Genomic DNA, 17,002 nt, shown 5'->3' with positions numbered 1-17,002 from the left:
TGCATGCAAAAAATTGGGAACTCATTACCCAAGACAAATGGGTTTTAAATATAGTTTCCCAAGGATACAGATTCCACTTCCACAACTTACCAACCCCAAAAGGTTGGCCAGACCTACCCCCAAATCAGTGGGCAGAGGCTCAGCAGCAGGTTCTGTCTCTTCTAAGTATCAGGACTATTCAACCTGTCCCAGCAGAAGAATGGGGACAAGGTTTTTACTCCAGACTTTTCCTGGTACCCAGAAAACACAACTCCTGGCATCCTATCCTGGACCTATCTATCCTAAACACCTTTTTGGTAATTCCAAAATTCAAAATGCTAATTCTTCATCAGCTGCTTCCCATGCTGGGCAAACATGCCTGGTTGGCAACATTGGATTTAAAGGAAGCTTACCTGCACATACCAGTAAGGGATTCTTGCAGAAAATGCCTACGCTTTCGAGCAGGCTACATGCACTATCAGCTCTCTGCACTGCCCTGTGGCTTATCTACTGCACCCAGGGTAGTCACAAAATACCTAGCTCCAGTCATTGCATTTTGCAGGCAAAGAAACATTCATATATAACCATACCTGGACGATTGTCTAATTCGGGCAGAAAGCCAGGACATACTATTAAATCATCTGACATTTGTAAAGAAACTGCTAACCTCACTGGGGTACACCATAAACCAAAAGAAATCTCATCCAGTACCCTGCCAACAGATTGTATTCCTGGGAGCAAACTGTAACACAACTTCCTATATGGCCTACCTCATGCCAGAGAAACAAGTTTATCTGACAGCCTACTTCAAATTACTGGCCACAAAGACCCAGTTAACTGCAAGGAAAATACTGCAAGCTCTGGGGTTCATGGCCTTTTTCATCCTATTAATTCCATATGCAAGAATGCATATGAGGAAACTACAATGTTATCTAAAAGGCCTATGGTGTCAACATTCTCAGGACCTGGAATCAGTGATTCCCTATCATCCCTTACGTAAAGACAGAATTCCTTTGGTGGGCAGCGGTCTGCTACCTCAACAAGGGACTGCTATTCACTCTACCCCTTGCCACCCAAACCCTAACAACAGATGCATCAGACTATGCATTGGGGGCTCACTTGGCAGGGCAGTGCATTCAGGGCAAATGGAACCAGAGTCAAATGCACCTGCATATCAATCAAAAAGAAATGTTAGCTGTACAGAATGCTCTGACAACCTTCAAGGACCACATCCTTCCAGGACAATTATTGGTAAAAACAAGCAACACCACTGTTATGTGGTACTTAAACAAAGAGGGGGGAACCCACTCATAACCTCTCTGCAGGCTAGCCATGGCTATGTGGAACACAGCCTTGAGCTACCAAGTGCACCTACAGGCTCAGTTCCTGCCAGGCAAGCTAACCTTACTGGCAGATGACCTAAGCAGAAATCTCATAGACCCACACGAGTGGAAACTGGAACCAAAGATATTCAACATGTTGAGAAACAAATGGGGGGGGGGGCCCAGAGATGGACCTGTTTACCTCCCCTCAGAACTACCAATTGGACAATTTCTGCACAAGGACTCCCCACAGACAAGCTTGGAAAGTGGGTGCCCTGTTCTTCACCTGGGAAAACCTCTCAGTTTATGCCTTTCCCCCTCTGCCTCTCCTCTCCAAAGTTCTACTAAAGATCAAACAGGACAAACCAAGGACAATACTCATTGCACCAGACTGGCCTCGCCAACACTGGTACCCCCTCTTGTGCAGTGTGTCACTGCTGGAACCATGGAACCTGCTTCAGACCCCTTCCCTGCTGTCCCAGCAGGAGGGCCAGATTCTGCACCCCCAGCTTCAAACCCTGAACCTTGTAGTCTGGCTAATTACCTGAGCTCTCCATTGCCATCCCTCAGTAAGCAAGTGCTGGATGTCATTCTGGAGGCAAGGAGGCCTAGTACTAGAAAATCCTATGCTAAAAAGTGGAAAAGATTCTGTTCCTGGAGCCAAACTCAGGGGATGGGCACAACAGTGCCCAGTTTACCGCATATTTTTCAATACTTAACAGGGATGCTTCACAAGGGCCTTTCCTTCTCCTATTAAAATTCATGCCTCTGTCATTTCAGCACATTATAATATGGAGCCACCCCTCTTCTCTCACCCACTGCTGAAGCAATTCCTCAGAGGGGCCAAAATTTTAAGACTACCCAGGAGAGCCCCTACTCCAGCCTGGGTCCTTAACTTTGTATTGGAAAAGCTCACTCTACCTCCCTTTGAGCCAGCTGCAACTGCAGAGTTGAAATTCCTTTCTTGGAAAACAGCCTTCCTTCTAGCCATCACTTCAGCAAGAAGAGTGTCTGAATTACAGGCCCGCAAGAAGAGTGTCTGAATTACAGGCCCTCATAGCAGTGGAGCTCTTCATCATCTTCCATGCAGACAGGGTGTCCCTCAGGACCAATCCTTCCTTTATGCCCAAGGTGGTATCTAGCATGGCCCTTAATCAGCCCATTCATTTGCCAACCTTCTTTTCTAATCCACAGAACAAAGGAGAATGAATACTGCACTCTTTGGACGTGCACAGCCAACTTAGATTTTATTTGGACAGGACTAAGCCTCTCAGAAAAACTGAACAGCTGCTAGTTGCCTTTGCTGCAGGGGCGGAGGGGAAGGTCAGTTCAAAGCAAGCCATTTCTAAATGGATAGGCCATTGCATTCATTTCTGCTATAAGCACCATGGAAAACCTGTCCCACTGGGGATAAGATCACATTCCACCAGGGCTGCATCTACTTCAACAGCCTTTCTCAGAGGTGTTCCTACCAGGAACATCCTAGAAGCTGCTACCTGGAGTTCTGTACATACCTTCACCAAGCATTACCACTTGCCTTTTTTCTCTAAATCCAGAGCTAGTTTTGCCACTGCAGTCTTGTAGGGCCTAATAGCTGGTCCTAATGCTCTCTGATTGCCTCCTCCCTTCCTTATCTTTGGGAATCTACCCAAATGTAATGACTGCAACATTGAAACACGAAGAACATAGTATAGTTGTGTACACTTACCGTAAATGTAGATGTTCAAGTGTATTCACTGTTGCAGTCCTGATTACCCTCCCTCCAGCTCCCTGACTTCTATTTGCTATACCTCTCTTCTTCTTTACTGTATTTAAGCTTTCTGGGGCATTTGCTTATAATTGGAGGTGTAACCTTGTTTATAATTGCTTCCCTTTATGGTGGCATCTGACATCTGGTGCAAGAAAAACTAATGTAATGCCGTCGGCTGCATGCTTTATAACCCTGACGTCATGGAAGAAGAGAGAGCAACCGACGCAGGACTCAAGACTTTGATAATCAGGCCGGCTGAGGGCTACCTGCAAGCAGATAACCCAAATGTAATGACTGCAACAGTCAAGACAGTCGAACATCTACATTTATGGTAAGTGTACACAACTGTACTTTATATAGCACAAGGCTCCATTCATATTAAAATTACAGTTAAAATTACATAGATTTCATTGGATGATGTACATTGTGATGTCAACAATTCATATTAAAATTATGATTAAAATTACATAGATCTCATTGGATGATGTACATTGTCACCTAATGGGGAAGTATGTTTCAAGTGTCAATCATTCAAAATATTGCAGAGTCATTGTGATGTCACATTTAGGGAGGTATGTTTTCATTTATCCATCAGTCAAACAACTTTGAGAGAAAATTCAGTGTTCTGTATATTTATATTTATACAGGTCAATGTATTGTGATTTAATAGAAACTTTAAAGCTGTGTAGAGAGATGTATTTGAAACACAATTAATATTATACAATTTATAGTTCTGTTTTTTACACATCAATGCAGTTTTGTTCATAATCATTTTAATTAAGATATTGTGTCCCCGGGGCTCATGTATGCATTGCAGCCAGGCCCAACATGTGAGCGAAACAGGCATAATATAAAAAGTGGCAACACCAGTAGTAAAAGATCATAGTGACTTAAAAAATTAAATAAATAAAACCGTAGTGAATTAAGAAGTAGTGAGAGGAAGGGGACAGCTATCGAATTTGTAATACATATGGCCAGTCATTAAAATCGCCTCCCAGTAAGTGATTAGGCCATGGAATAAGTTGAGAATTAGGTAATGAAGAGAAGAACCAGGTGATCATTAGTCTGGGTGATGTACTAACGGGGTAGTTAGCCTACAAATTAGGCCAAGGGGAGTGGGAAGCCAGGAGTCATTGCTCCTGGTACAGTGCTTTCGCTAATGCTGTTAAGTCCAAGCCCACCATTAATTGCAAAAGTATAGTCTCACTTGTAATGTGATACATGTCCTTACTGCTCTGGCTAACCTCTCCTTTCTTTTCTGTTTCAGTTTACCTGTTTTGCTGCTGGTTGAAAACTGTATCCAAATTTCCCTTTGAACATCCATGTCTTCTCAGTTGCCTGCTTTGACTCATTACATATCGTAGTTCTAAATTCACTAAACGTTCAATAAACACTTGTTACATATTAATATGTACAACTCCTTCCTCTTTGCTTGGAGAAACTCCTCCACTGTGGCAGAAGTTTTTGACATCATTTTGCTTCTTAAGATTGCAATCTCATAGCCTCTTCATTTTCCCAGTATAACTTTTGTGCCCCCCCCCCCAGACTTTCACTCATACAGCCCTCTTATGGCAGCAGTGTCCTTGTCGATTTATCCTATATCCCAAATCCAGACATGAATTGTTGTTTTCCCCTTCTGTAGTGTGTAAGCATGGGTGGCTATTCTGGCATTGTTTTAATATCACCCATCCATTTTAGCCAAGTTTTGCACCTGTAGTTGTGAAACTCTCTTACCTGATCAAGTGTCTTGCATTTTTTAACATGGATTTTGGTACATATTCTAACATTAACATGAACGCAAGGATAAGTAGTACTTGTACTTTTACAGTCCCCATAATGTTGAATTATGTGCGTTAATGGGTCCCTATTATTTAATCATCAAACGACATTTCAAATGGCATTTTATTGAAGATGCCATTCGTCAAACCAGTCTGATATTGCATTACAGTGGGGATCAGGAAATTTGCCCTTTCCTCACTGTAGTGCAAGCTCAGGGCTGGTATATAAAATTAGCAGGGGGGGGGGGTTCAATGAACGGCATTTCCAATGAAATGCCATTCGGTGATGTACATCTTCGTTGATATGATATAGACCCGTACTAATCTAGTCTGAGCTTCATGCTTGCTGCCCAAAGCATTATTTCAGTCTTATTTGTAAGGAATCCCTTGAATACATAATTATATCATAGATTAATCTCCATTTTCCATCCCTCTGCTACATCTGCAGGTTTTTTATTGGTCTGTCAAGGCTGCTTTCAGATTTATCTCTAACTCTAGAAACTCCCCGACTCCTCAACATATTCAATTCCCTCTTAGCATGATAGACCACTTCTTCAGCATTTTTACTATCTGGTGAAAACAAAAGAAAATCAACATATTTAGGATAATGGCCTTAATGTCAAGCTTTTACATTTAATTACCTATGGTATATTTAAATCCCACAATATTTCATTAGTCCCATTGCCTGGGTATTTCAGACTCCACAACAGCCCCCCTCTTGGGCAAGCCTTTTAACCATAATTCAAACATTTTGAGCAGATATTTCAATTTTTATTCCGTCCAAAACTGTGGGGTTCAGATGTGATCCTCTGATCCGACTTGGCTGTTACTAAAGCTGGTAGTAACCAAAAAGCTCTCAAGCTTCTCCCTTGTCCATAATACACAGACCCCTAACATACTTCAGATATCATTTGCCACTTTTAGCAAAAGACGTGGTTGCCATAGCTCTTGAGCTTCATCATTGAATTCTTCAGATAAGTTTAATTTTTTCCTTATACTCTCTTGTTTTTATCATTCCCTTACCATTTTACCGTTAGTATTTCTGTTATTACCATCATTGGTGTATTTTTCTCTACACAATAGTGTACCCTTCATTACCATTGTTTGTTATCACTATCTCCTTTTCTATTTCCTACCTTAAAAATAGAACTTCATCTGTTTTTTTTTCTTCATAAGAATGGCTGAGAAGGGCCCTTCTGGTTTTAAAAAGTGTTCCAAGTGGGGGAAAAAGTTGCCTATTTCGGGCGCCCAGTCTCTCCGTGTCTATTGACTAGGTCCATAACACTTTCAGGAAGTCTGTACCATCTGCTGTAATTTTAATCCACATGCATTAGTGGATTGAAAAAATAAATTAATCTTGAAAGGTATGTTGCCGTCTTCCTTCGGAGAGCCTATTGCAGGGGCTCAGTCCTCTAGGCTGAATTCCAAGGAGTTGAAATCTCCTGCTCCTTTTATTTCCTTGGCTTCATCTTCTGAGCCTTCCAGGAAGAGGACCAAGTCAGATTCAAGGTGGTCGCACATCTCATCCCCCTTGAATCCAAAGAGAAAGAGGTCATCAGATTCTACATCCATGGATCTGACTGCTCAGGATCCTATTCCTATGCCTAGGAACCGATATTCCCCATCAGTTGTTCCTGTATCTCCTAGGCGGCCTTCCCCTTTTCTAGAGAGGCCCCATACAAAATCTTCTTCCCTGACATTATCTTGTTCATTTAGGCATTTGACTGAAGAAGATGTGGATCAGATGATGAGGAAGTTTTTCTCAGCACAAATCCAGATGGGTGTATCAGCTCCTACCGGTTCAGGTCAGGAAGTCCATCCTTCCCCGACATTATCCTGTTCATTTAGGCATTTGACTGAAGAAGATGTGGATCAGATGATGAAGTTTTTCTCAGCACACATCCAGATGGGTGTGTCAGCTCCTACCGGTTCAGGTCAGGAAGCCCATCCATCGACCACTTCACCATCTCACACTCCTCTTCTGATTTCCTTGGTTGAATCAGAGTTCCTGGATCTGGGTCTTCATGATCCATTAGGCTCAGATCCAAGGATGACTTTATCGTCTGAGTGCCCCAGCTCTGAATTTTTTTGTATCCTGAGGACTGTTGAGGCTGGAGCCTCCAGGTCTGATCCTAGGCATTGGAGTCAACTCTGAAGGTTTTGGAGCCATCTCTGTGTCTTGGTGCTTTGGCACTGGATAGCTCTACTCAGACTTCCTCCTCGGGGAGATTGCTTTCAGGGTGGGAGGAGACAATGGTCCAGAAGCCTGCCTTCTTGGTTCCAGGGTCTTTTGTCTGTTTCCAGGGTGGTCAGCCTTCGAGATTGTGAAGAGGGTTTTCTCTGCTTTGGCAGGACTGATGGATCCAACCCACTTGGATTTCCAATCCACTTCCTAGATGTGTCTGCATTTAGAGCCTCATCCTTTGAGGCCACAAGGCAGCCAGCACAAGACCTCCAGACTACCCAGCAGGGTGTTACAGTATGTCCTTCGATTGTCATATTGCAGTATTCTGCATATGGATTTGTCCCTTCAGTCTCGTGTATGTAAGGTCAGTATTCAAAAGCTTTCAGTCCCTCTGGTGCATCAGACATCAGGGAAGGTGGAGGAAACATGGGCCATAAAAGTGACGTTGGCACTCATCAGCCCTCAGAACTTTTCAGCCACCAATTGTACACCAGGTGTTCCTGCTACCGCTGATGTCGCGATCGTGTTTGAGATAAGTACCCCATTGGAAACCTTTTTTCAGTCCTTCCTTTTGTAGCATTGCTTGTTAATGTCATCTAGAAAGGGAAAGTGTCAGTGTGGATGCCAGATCCCTCCTAAGGATGCCCACGATGTTTGTTCTGTTTAGGTAGAGCTCACAACTATAAGGCCTGCCCTGTTTGCCAGGCGTTCATGCCAAAAACCCTGCGTAGCTGGTTGCACACATTAAATTTGTATCTTGAGAACCAATGCCTGAAACTTCTTACGCTTAGGATGGAAGGTCCTTCTGACATCCCCCCTGACCTGCCTAAGAAGAAGGCCAGAATGTTACAGCCTTCAACTTCTGCTGAGCCACATCTGCCTGACTCCCAGCCTGTGGCCAACATAGGCCTGGTTTCAGGACGAGGTTCTGGATCCACTTCTGCAGAGGTCATGGGTACCTCTAAGGATGCCACACCATCCACAGATGAGGGCACATCCACCGAGGCCACACCAGTGCCACTAGCCGATGCCGGGGGGAACAAGCACTTCATGGGGAGTCGGAGACCTCTGCTTCTTTACAGTCCTCGGTTTCCAGAAAACCGTCCGCCACTCCTTTAAAAAGAATAGAGAAGAGAAAACATGTTGCTTCCTCTTCTGAAAGCATGCTTGACTGGCAGGCCCTCAGTCAGAGCCTCTTCAGTGCCTTCATGGCATTGAGGCCTACTTCTTCTTCCACCTCCACCCCTCCTCCTCTTCTAAACCCCAGGCCCATGCATACAGACCCAACCTCCTAGGAGTGATGAGGTCCTTTAAGACTCCCCTGAAGAATCTCTGTGCTACAATTCGCAACTTTTCTTCTCCTTCGGGATACAGATGGCCTGAGCAAGAGTCCCTAGACCCTGATTCCCCAGTGGAAGACAACCTTCAGTGAGACTATTAGCAGGATGAAGGAGCATTTCAAATGGGATTCATCAGAAATGTCTGAGGTACAGAAGAGGTATTATGACCTCATTCAAATGGAAACACCTAGCCCATCTGCTGTTTCTCCCATCCTTCTAGCCTTCCTAAATGCCTTTTCTTTGGCATCCACTAATCCCGACTCTCAGCCTCCTGCTCCATGCAGACCAGATCAGCTGTACAAAGTACCTGACACTGCTAAGCACCTAATAAAGTGCCCCCCCCCCCCAGCTGACCCAGCCACTATCTCTGTGGCCACTGACAAAGCCACCAAATTATTACCCACAACTACTATTCTCCCTGTTGACAAGTACAGCAAGATTAGGGAAAAAGATTTAGACCTCTGCTACATTGGTCTTTAGAGCCAGCAGACCCACATGGCTAAGTGTAACCTGTCTCTTTTACAATCTGCCACCAAACATTTGGCAGATATTCCAGATTCCCCTGCCAAAACAGCCCTGTCCTCCCTTCTGGTCCTTACATCTCAAGTCACCAGCCACTCCATTAGGTTCATCTATGATGCTGCTGAATCCTCTGCTAGCTCAGCAGCATCAGCAATCAGCATCCACCGTACGCAGATATTCCTGGCTGCACCTACAACCTCTCCCAGATGATTTTAGGGCCAAGCTCATGGATGCACCCCTGGATAATGCTGCACTTTTTAGATCTAAAGTAGCAAACCTCTTTAAATCACTACAACAAAAGGGCAAAGAGATGCAGGATCTCAAACATCTCCCGGTTTCACCTATTCCCAAGTTCCACCGGAACTATCCCTCCAAAACAGTTTATCAGGAAACTATCCCGGCCTACCCCCAGTGCCAGACCTCGTAAACACACCAGGAAACAACCTACTATGCCTAGAGCACCTTCTGCCTCTAGCCAGAGGACTTGATTTCAGGACAGGGCAGGTAGCGTCTGACTATCTGCCACCTTTGCCTCAACCTTCTCCCTCTACTGTGACCCTGTCTACCCACCTCTCTCATTGTCTCCCCTTGTGGACCCAGATCACCAAAGACAAATGGGTCCTGTCTGTCCTCAAAGATGGCTACTACATGACTTGGCTCTCTCCTCCCATGTGGAAGGGCATCCCCCATCCCCCTTCACAGCAACTGCCACTCTTACAACCAGTACTGCAGACATTACTAGACCAGGGCACTGTACAGTCAGTTCCCCCCTCTGTAAAAGGAAAATATTTTTATTCAAGGCTCTTCCTGGTTTCCAAAAAAGACGGACCATGGAGACCCATCCTAGACCTTTCCTACCTCAATCTCTTCCTAAAGGTACCCACCTTCAAAATGCTTACCTTGCCCACCCTTTTTCCCCTGATTACTCCTCAGGGATTCATGGGTACTCTAGACATAAAAGATGCTTACCACCACATTCCTATCAAACCCTCCCACAGGAAATACTTAAGATTCTTGGTGGGCTCCTCTCATTGGCAATTTTCTACCTTGCCTTTTGGTCTTTCTACCACTCCCAGAGTCTTTACCAAATGTTTGGCTTCAGTGGTAGCCTATGCCAGGACATAGGGGATACAGATATTCCCCTACGTGGATGACATCCTCATCCAGGCCCCCAGCCAACAAATACTACAAGATCACCTCCACCTGGTGATCTCTTTATTGCAGTTCCTGGGATTCCAGATAAATCTGCCAAAATCCCACCTCCAGGCAACTCAGGACATTGTCTTCCTGGGGTGCAGAATAAGAACAAATCTCATGGAGGCTTTCCTGCCACCCCCAAAGGTGAGCTCCCTGTCAGACCACTTCATCCAGGTGCTCCATTTGACCCAGTTGACTGCAAGGCAGTACCTGAAACTATTGGGTTTCATGGCAGTCACAATACCTATGCTACCTCTAGCAAGGCTCTACATGAGGAAGCTACAGTGGTACCTTCACTCAGTCTGGAAACAACACAACCAGCCCTTGGAGCACATTGTACCACTTATACCCTGCTTATAAAAAGGAGATACTTTGGTGGTGGTACCAGGTACAAAGAAACCCAGGACTCCCACTACAACCACCACAACCCACCTAGGTCATGCCTCAGACTTGGGCTGGGAAGCTATTCTAGGACTAAGACAGGTGCAAGGCTTGTGTCCGGTTCACCTAAAATCAGAACACATCAGTGCCAGAGAAATGAGTGCAATCATGCTAGCCCTACAGACATTCCAACCTTTCCTTCGACAGGGGACTCTTCTGATATACACAGACAATACAACCGTACTGTGGTATATCAACAAGCAAGGGGGGGCAAGTCCTACCTGCTTTGCAGGCTAGCTCTCTTGGTTTGGGAATTGGCTACCTCTCAGGGAATCTCCCTACAAGGGACCTACATCCCCTCCCGCCACAACAAACAGGCAGATTTGTTGAGCAGAACCAGCACAAACAACCATGAATGGATGCTGCACAGAGAGGTGGTGTTGGATCTGATCCACAAGTGGGGTATACCTCAAATAGACCTGTTTGCCTCCTCCTTCAACACGCAACTTCCTGGGTTTTGCACCAGGACACCAGAACCTCAGGCACTGGCAACAGATGCCTTCTCAATCTCCTGGAAGGGGAAATATCTATATGCATTCCCCCCTTCTCTCTCATTCAGAAAAAAATCTTGTTGGTGACTCCCTACTGGCCCAGACAGCACTGGTTCCCCTTACTACTTCATCTGTCCAAGGGCAATCACCACAAGTTACCCCCCAGAGTAGACCTCCTCACACAAAACAAGGGATCACTAATCCACCCACAGTGGCAGATGTGCCACCTAACTTTGTGGCTGATAGGATTCTGATCCCATTTAGACACCTTTACAATGAGGACTTGCTCAGTGTCCTGCAGGAGACCAGGAAACCTAATGTCAGAAAGTCATATCTCTCCAAGTAGAAAAGATTCACTATTTGGTGTCACAAAAAACAGCTGGATCTGCTCCTCAGTGAACCTCTCCTAGTGCTGTCCTATTTGTGTGAGCTACTGCAATCAGGCAAGTGCGCTAGCCTGTGTTACATATTTATTGCATTTTCCTGCTGTTTGTTGCAAAAAAAAAAAAATATATATATATATATATATATATATATATATATATATATATATATATATATCCTTATTTCCCATCTTTCCTGACCTAGAGTAGTCCAAATAGAGGCTTTGCTGTATTCTGGGCTTTTGGAAAGTTCCTATGTTGCCCATTTCCTTTCTTGGATAAAGGGAGGCTTCTTTGTTCACCAGAGGCAGTGGGGAGCTTGGAGCAGCCTATCTATCCCTGGAGGAGTGTTCCCAGTGCAAGAATCTGGTAGTCTATAGGCCGTTTTGTGCCAATTTTCAGCTCTTTCAAGTCCCCCTGTATAAAACCCGCTTTAGGTGGCTTTGCGCAGCGCCGGTTAATTGGGTTTAAACCATTCTCTGCTCTTCACTTTTTCCCTTAGAACTGATATAGTTCTCATAATAAACACCCTATTCCCACTCTAAAGCCTGGCACTTGCTCTCTAAAGCAATTATATAAGTCAGCAAACCACTACACCCTCACAAACTCCCCTTGAGTACTTTGTTCCCCATTGGCCCTTTTTTTCAATTATAAAGGAATTCCCAATACTATTCTAGCATGTCCAAAGGTCAGTTGTCAATCTCCTCTCCGGTCCAGCTGGTGAATCTGGGAATCTTGAGGCAATGTTACAACTGCCTCATGTACACAGACAACCCTCTCCTCCTCCCTCACGTAGACCTACCACGACAGCAAACCAAACACATAAACACACAAAAACATACTCGGAGGCTCTAAATAAAAATCTGCCTAAGCAGCAGAGACCTCCAAAGCAGACACCCAAGCAACCGCTACCCCAAAACAAAACACGTGCAACACATAGCTCACAAAGCCAGTGTGCCAAACAGTCATAGCCCTTAAGGCTGAACAACACACCTGATACACTTGTAATAGGTGACTATCATCAGGCACACTGACGTCCCGCTCACCAGGCTGAACAAGGAGAAGGTCAAGGTGAGCTGCCTGTCGGGCGCTAGGATCCGCCACATAACACAAGCACTCAGGTCACTCCAAGGCAAGTACAAATATGACTCAGTCATTGTCCATGCTGGTGTGAATGACCTGAGACGTACCTCCCTGGACTACATGAAAAGAGACATAGAGGAGCTCTCTGAGCATGTAGCCCAGGCCGGTATGACCCTGACCTTGAGTTTGAGTAGCATCTTACCCTCACCAAGAATGATGCCACAATATGAAGACAAGATGATCAATTTCAACAATTGGCTTAAGTATTGGTGTCATTCAAAGGGGATCCAATGCCTTTCTGCCTAGGATGACATGCTCAACAAGCCACGATGCTTCACTAGGGACGGCTTGCACCTGTCACCCCTGGGCTTTCGGATATTGCAAAGGCTCTTGCCACCCCCATAGTGCCTTTTTTAGGCAAGGCTCAAAAGACAAACCCACCTCCATAGGTATCACAAGAGATAAGAAACTAAGAGTAATGCTACTCAGTGCCAGAAGTCTAAACCTCAAGATGCACGCACTCGAAATTCTCCTTAGCATGGAGAACATCGATATCTGTGCAGTAACAGAAACCTGGTTCAAGGCTCCCGAGAGCACCCCAGCACTACCAGGTTATACCTCATACCATGTTTTCGGCCCCAAAACTTGGACTGAACCACAAAATGAGGGGGAGTATCAATATTCGTCAAAGATACCCACACCTCCAGGTTGGTGGCACAGCATGAAGCATCAGAGACTATCCATGTGCAACTAACAGTGGGTAAAACTGCCTTCCAGTTTATAGCCTGCTACAGACAACTTTCCCAAACCCAGGAACCCCACTCGGCCTTCCTGAGAACACTGGAAAATATGAAGGTCTCTCCAAACACCATTATATTGGGCGACTTCAACTACCCCAACATAGACTGGGAGCATTACTCTAGCTCCTACACCCTAGCCCAAAGGTTCCTAGAATTCATAAACTCAAATGCTATGGAACAACTTGTTGCCACTCCCACAAGAGGGGAAAACATACTGGACCCTGATCATCACCAACATGGGGACTCTATGCTCCAGACCAGAAGTGTATCCCTCACTGGTAAGATCAGACCATAAACTAATCTCAGTAGATATTCGCAACCCGACCCCAGCCCCTGCCCAGAAAACCACAGTGAAAAACTTCTCTAAAGCAAATTTCACACTCCTCAAAACTGAGGTGGAATCCTTCAAAGCTCCCGGGCATGTGGAAAATACGGCCCAGACCGCAGAATCCTTTATAAACGCATTCTATGAACACCTTCAGGAATGCATGGATCATGCAATCCCAAATAAAACCAAGACCCAATCCTCCAAAGTTAGGCATCCTGTCTGGTGGACCCCAGCCATAAACAAACTATACAATAGAAGGAGGAAGCTACTACATGATAGAGCAAAATCCCAAAAAGGGAAGGCATTCTCTGATCAGTATTGGCAAAAAACTATGGGCACGCATAAAATCGTCTAAGGCCAGCTTCAAGAGAAAAATTGCACAGGACACTAAGGATAATCACAAGGCTTTCTTTAGTTATGTTAGGAACCTGGGTGGGAATTCCCAGATATGCTCAGAATTAGTCCAAAATGACAAAAAATACACTGAACCCACAGACATTGCCAACATCCTAGCTGACAGGTTCAGCGCAAACTTCTCCCCCCCCCCTTCCCCACCAAAAGGGCAAATATCTATCCCAGCAGAGTGCTGCCCCCCTGACATCTCAGATGCTCAGGTAAGAGCCGCCCTCTCCAAAGCAAAAAACAGCTTCAATGGGACCAAACGATGTCCCGGGCTGCATCCTACATGAACTCCAAGAAGAACTAAACCCAAACATAAAACTACTGTTCAGTCTCAGCCTTACTACAGGATATGTACCCAAAGAGTGGCGTACAGCAACAGTGGTCCCTCTCCACAAAGGTGGTGCCTCAACAGATCCTGGAAACTATCGCCCCATAAGCTTGACTAGCTTGGTCTGCAAAGCTATGGAAAGGATCATCATGGACCTCATAAATAAAAATATTGGGGACCTACAGACACTGGATCCTACCCAGTTCGGCTTTGTTAAGGGCAGATCCTCCCTCTTAAACCTGGTCGATTTCTTTGAAACAGTCACCAAGACCATTGACGAGGGGAAGGTGGTCCACACAGCCTACCTGGACCTTGCAAAAGCCTTTGATACAATACCCCACTCGGGCATTATAGATAAGCTCACCAGCTTAAATATAAACCCCTATGTCACTAGATGGGTTGCAAACTGGCTCAAGGACAGAACCCACATGGTTAGAATTGCTGGAGCCATGTCAGACTCCAAACCATTTACAAGTGGCATCCCACAAGGATCAGTCCTTGGACCTCTCTTGTTCGGTATATATTTCTCGAAGGTACAGGCTAACATGGAAGGACTGTGGCTGACCAAGTTCGCAGATGACTGCAAACTGGGCTCCATAATAGACTCTCCAGCCGACACAAGCATCCTACAAAAGGGCCTCATAGAAACAGGCAACTAGTGCTAGAGCCATGGCCTCAAGCTAAATGCCAAAAAGTGTATAGTCATCTCCTTTGGCAAAAACAAAGTGCCGACAAATTACCACATAGGTGGTAATCCATTAAGTACGGAAGAAGTAATTAGGGACCTGGGGACCCAAGTTGATAGCAATCTCTCATTTGACAACCACATGGCCAAAGTGGTTAGAAAAACATTTTATATAGCCCACCTAATCATGAATGGATTCACATCTAGATCAGGGGAGGTCATCGTGCCTCTTTACTCATCCCTCATCAGGCCCATAATTGAGTACAATGCCCCTTTTGGGATGTACCTTACAAGACACCTGCAGCAACTGGAAAGACCCCAAAAGTACCTCACCAAGAGGATCAAAGGGCTCAAACAGATGCCATATGCTGCCCGGTTAAAGAAACTCCAAGCTCTACTCAGTGGCGTACCGCCTGCTCAGAGGCAATCTGTGCCTGACGTATAAAGCCATGTCCAACCCGAAATTAATGGACATGCTGCACCTCAGAAAATCCAAATCCCATCGAGCTACGTGCTTGAGAGATTTGAACCTCAGCACTGAAATAAATAGGACATGCTGGAGGGACAGATTCATAACCCAGAGGCTCCCTTCACTCTGGAATAAAATCCCAGTCCAGGTTAGGCAGAGTCCCTCCTTGACTCTCTTCAAGAGGAATCTTGATGAGTGGATGGGAGATAGTAGGTTTACCCCGGGTATCACTTCTGTGTCACTGTTAGACAGAGGCACGGTATACTAACCTCGAAAAAGGGCATAGCAAAATTCATTTAAAATGGGTGGCAAAAGCCAAACACACTCTGGCTAGGCTTATAAATGCCCTAGGGCAGATAGCCTAGTATGAACCTATGAACCATTAAAGCCCATCTGTCTACTATTTCTGCCTGCTTACCTCTAGATCCCCCTCTTCCTTCATGACTACCTTGCACAATTTTCCTCAAAGGACTTCTGCACCTTAGACCTCCTAGGAGACCCATTCCCCCTCCTTGGAACCTCAACTGTGTGTTAGAGAAGCTTACGCTACCTCCATATGAGCCAGCTAATAAGGCCTCCTTAAAGCACTGCACCTGGAAAACCATCCTGCTGGTGGCTCTTACCTCAGACAGGAGAGTATCCAAACTCCAAGCCCTTATGGCTACACCACCCTTGCTAGTTTTCCACAAAGACAGGGTTACCCTTAGGACAAATCCATCCTTCATGCCCAAAGTAGTCAATGACAGGTCCCTAAATCAGGCCATCCAACTACCTGTTTTCTTCCCTAACCCACAGGAAGACAGTGAGAGAGTGCTGCACTCCTTGGACATGCATAGACAGATCATATTTTGCCTGCACAACACTAAGTCTATCAGACAGACAGACCAGCAATTTGTATCTTTTCATCCCAGAACCCTGGGTAAGTCAGTTACCAATTAAGACTATTTCTACTTGGATATCAAAATCCATAACCTTTTGCTACCAGTTTCATGGCAAGACCCTGCAAGGGGCAGTAAAAGTTCATTCCACTAGAACAATGGCATCTTCAGAAGCCTTCTTCAAGGGTTTGGATACCCCTTCAATTCTGGAAGCTGCTACTTGGACATCAGTCCACACCTTCAGCAAACACTACAAGCTTGACTTCATCTCCTGGTCCAGGTCAAGTTTTGCCAGGGTTATCCTGCATGGATTCCTGGAATCTGCATATAGACTACCACCCCAACCTCAGTGAGCTTTGACACTCACCCATATGCAGAATACTGCAACATGGGAATAGAAGGACATAGAAAAGTTATGTAAAGTCTTACCATAACCATAGATGTCCTTCTCTTCCATGTTGCAGTATTCCTTCCCACCCACCTTCCCCTCTCATCTGCTACATTTCTTCCCTTTCTGGATGGCAATGATATAGCATTGCCCTTACAGGACTGGCTCCGAATGGGGATACTCTTCTGAGGGCTGGTGTGTGTGTTGACATCACTTTTATGGCCCACGTTTCCTCCACCTTGCCTGATGTCTG

Source organism: Protopterus annectens, chromosome 1.part0 (genome assembly GCF_019279795.1).
Source record: "Protopterus annectens isolate FY-2018-M chromosome 1.part0, PAN1.0, whole genome shotgun sequence".
Classification (NCBI taxonomy): Eukaryota; Metazoa; Chordata; order Ceratodontiformes; family Protopteridae; genus Protopterus; species Protopterus annectens.
This window is presented reverse-complemented; position numbering follows the sequence as displayed.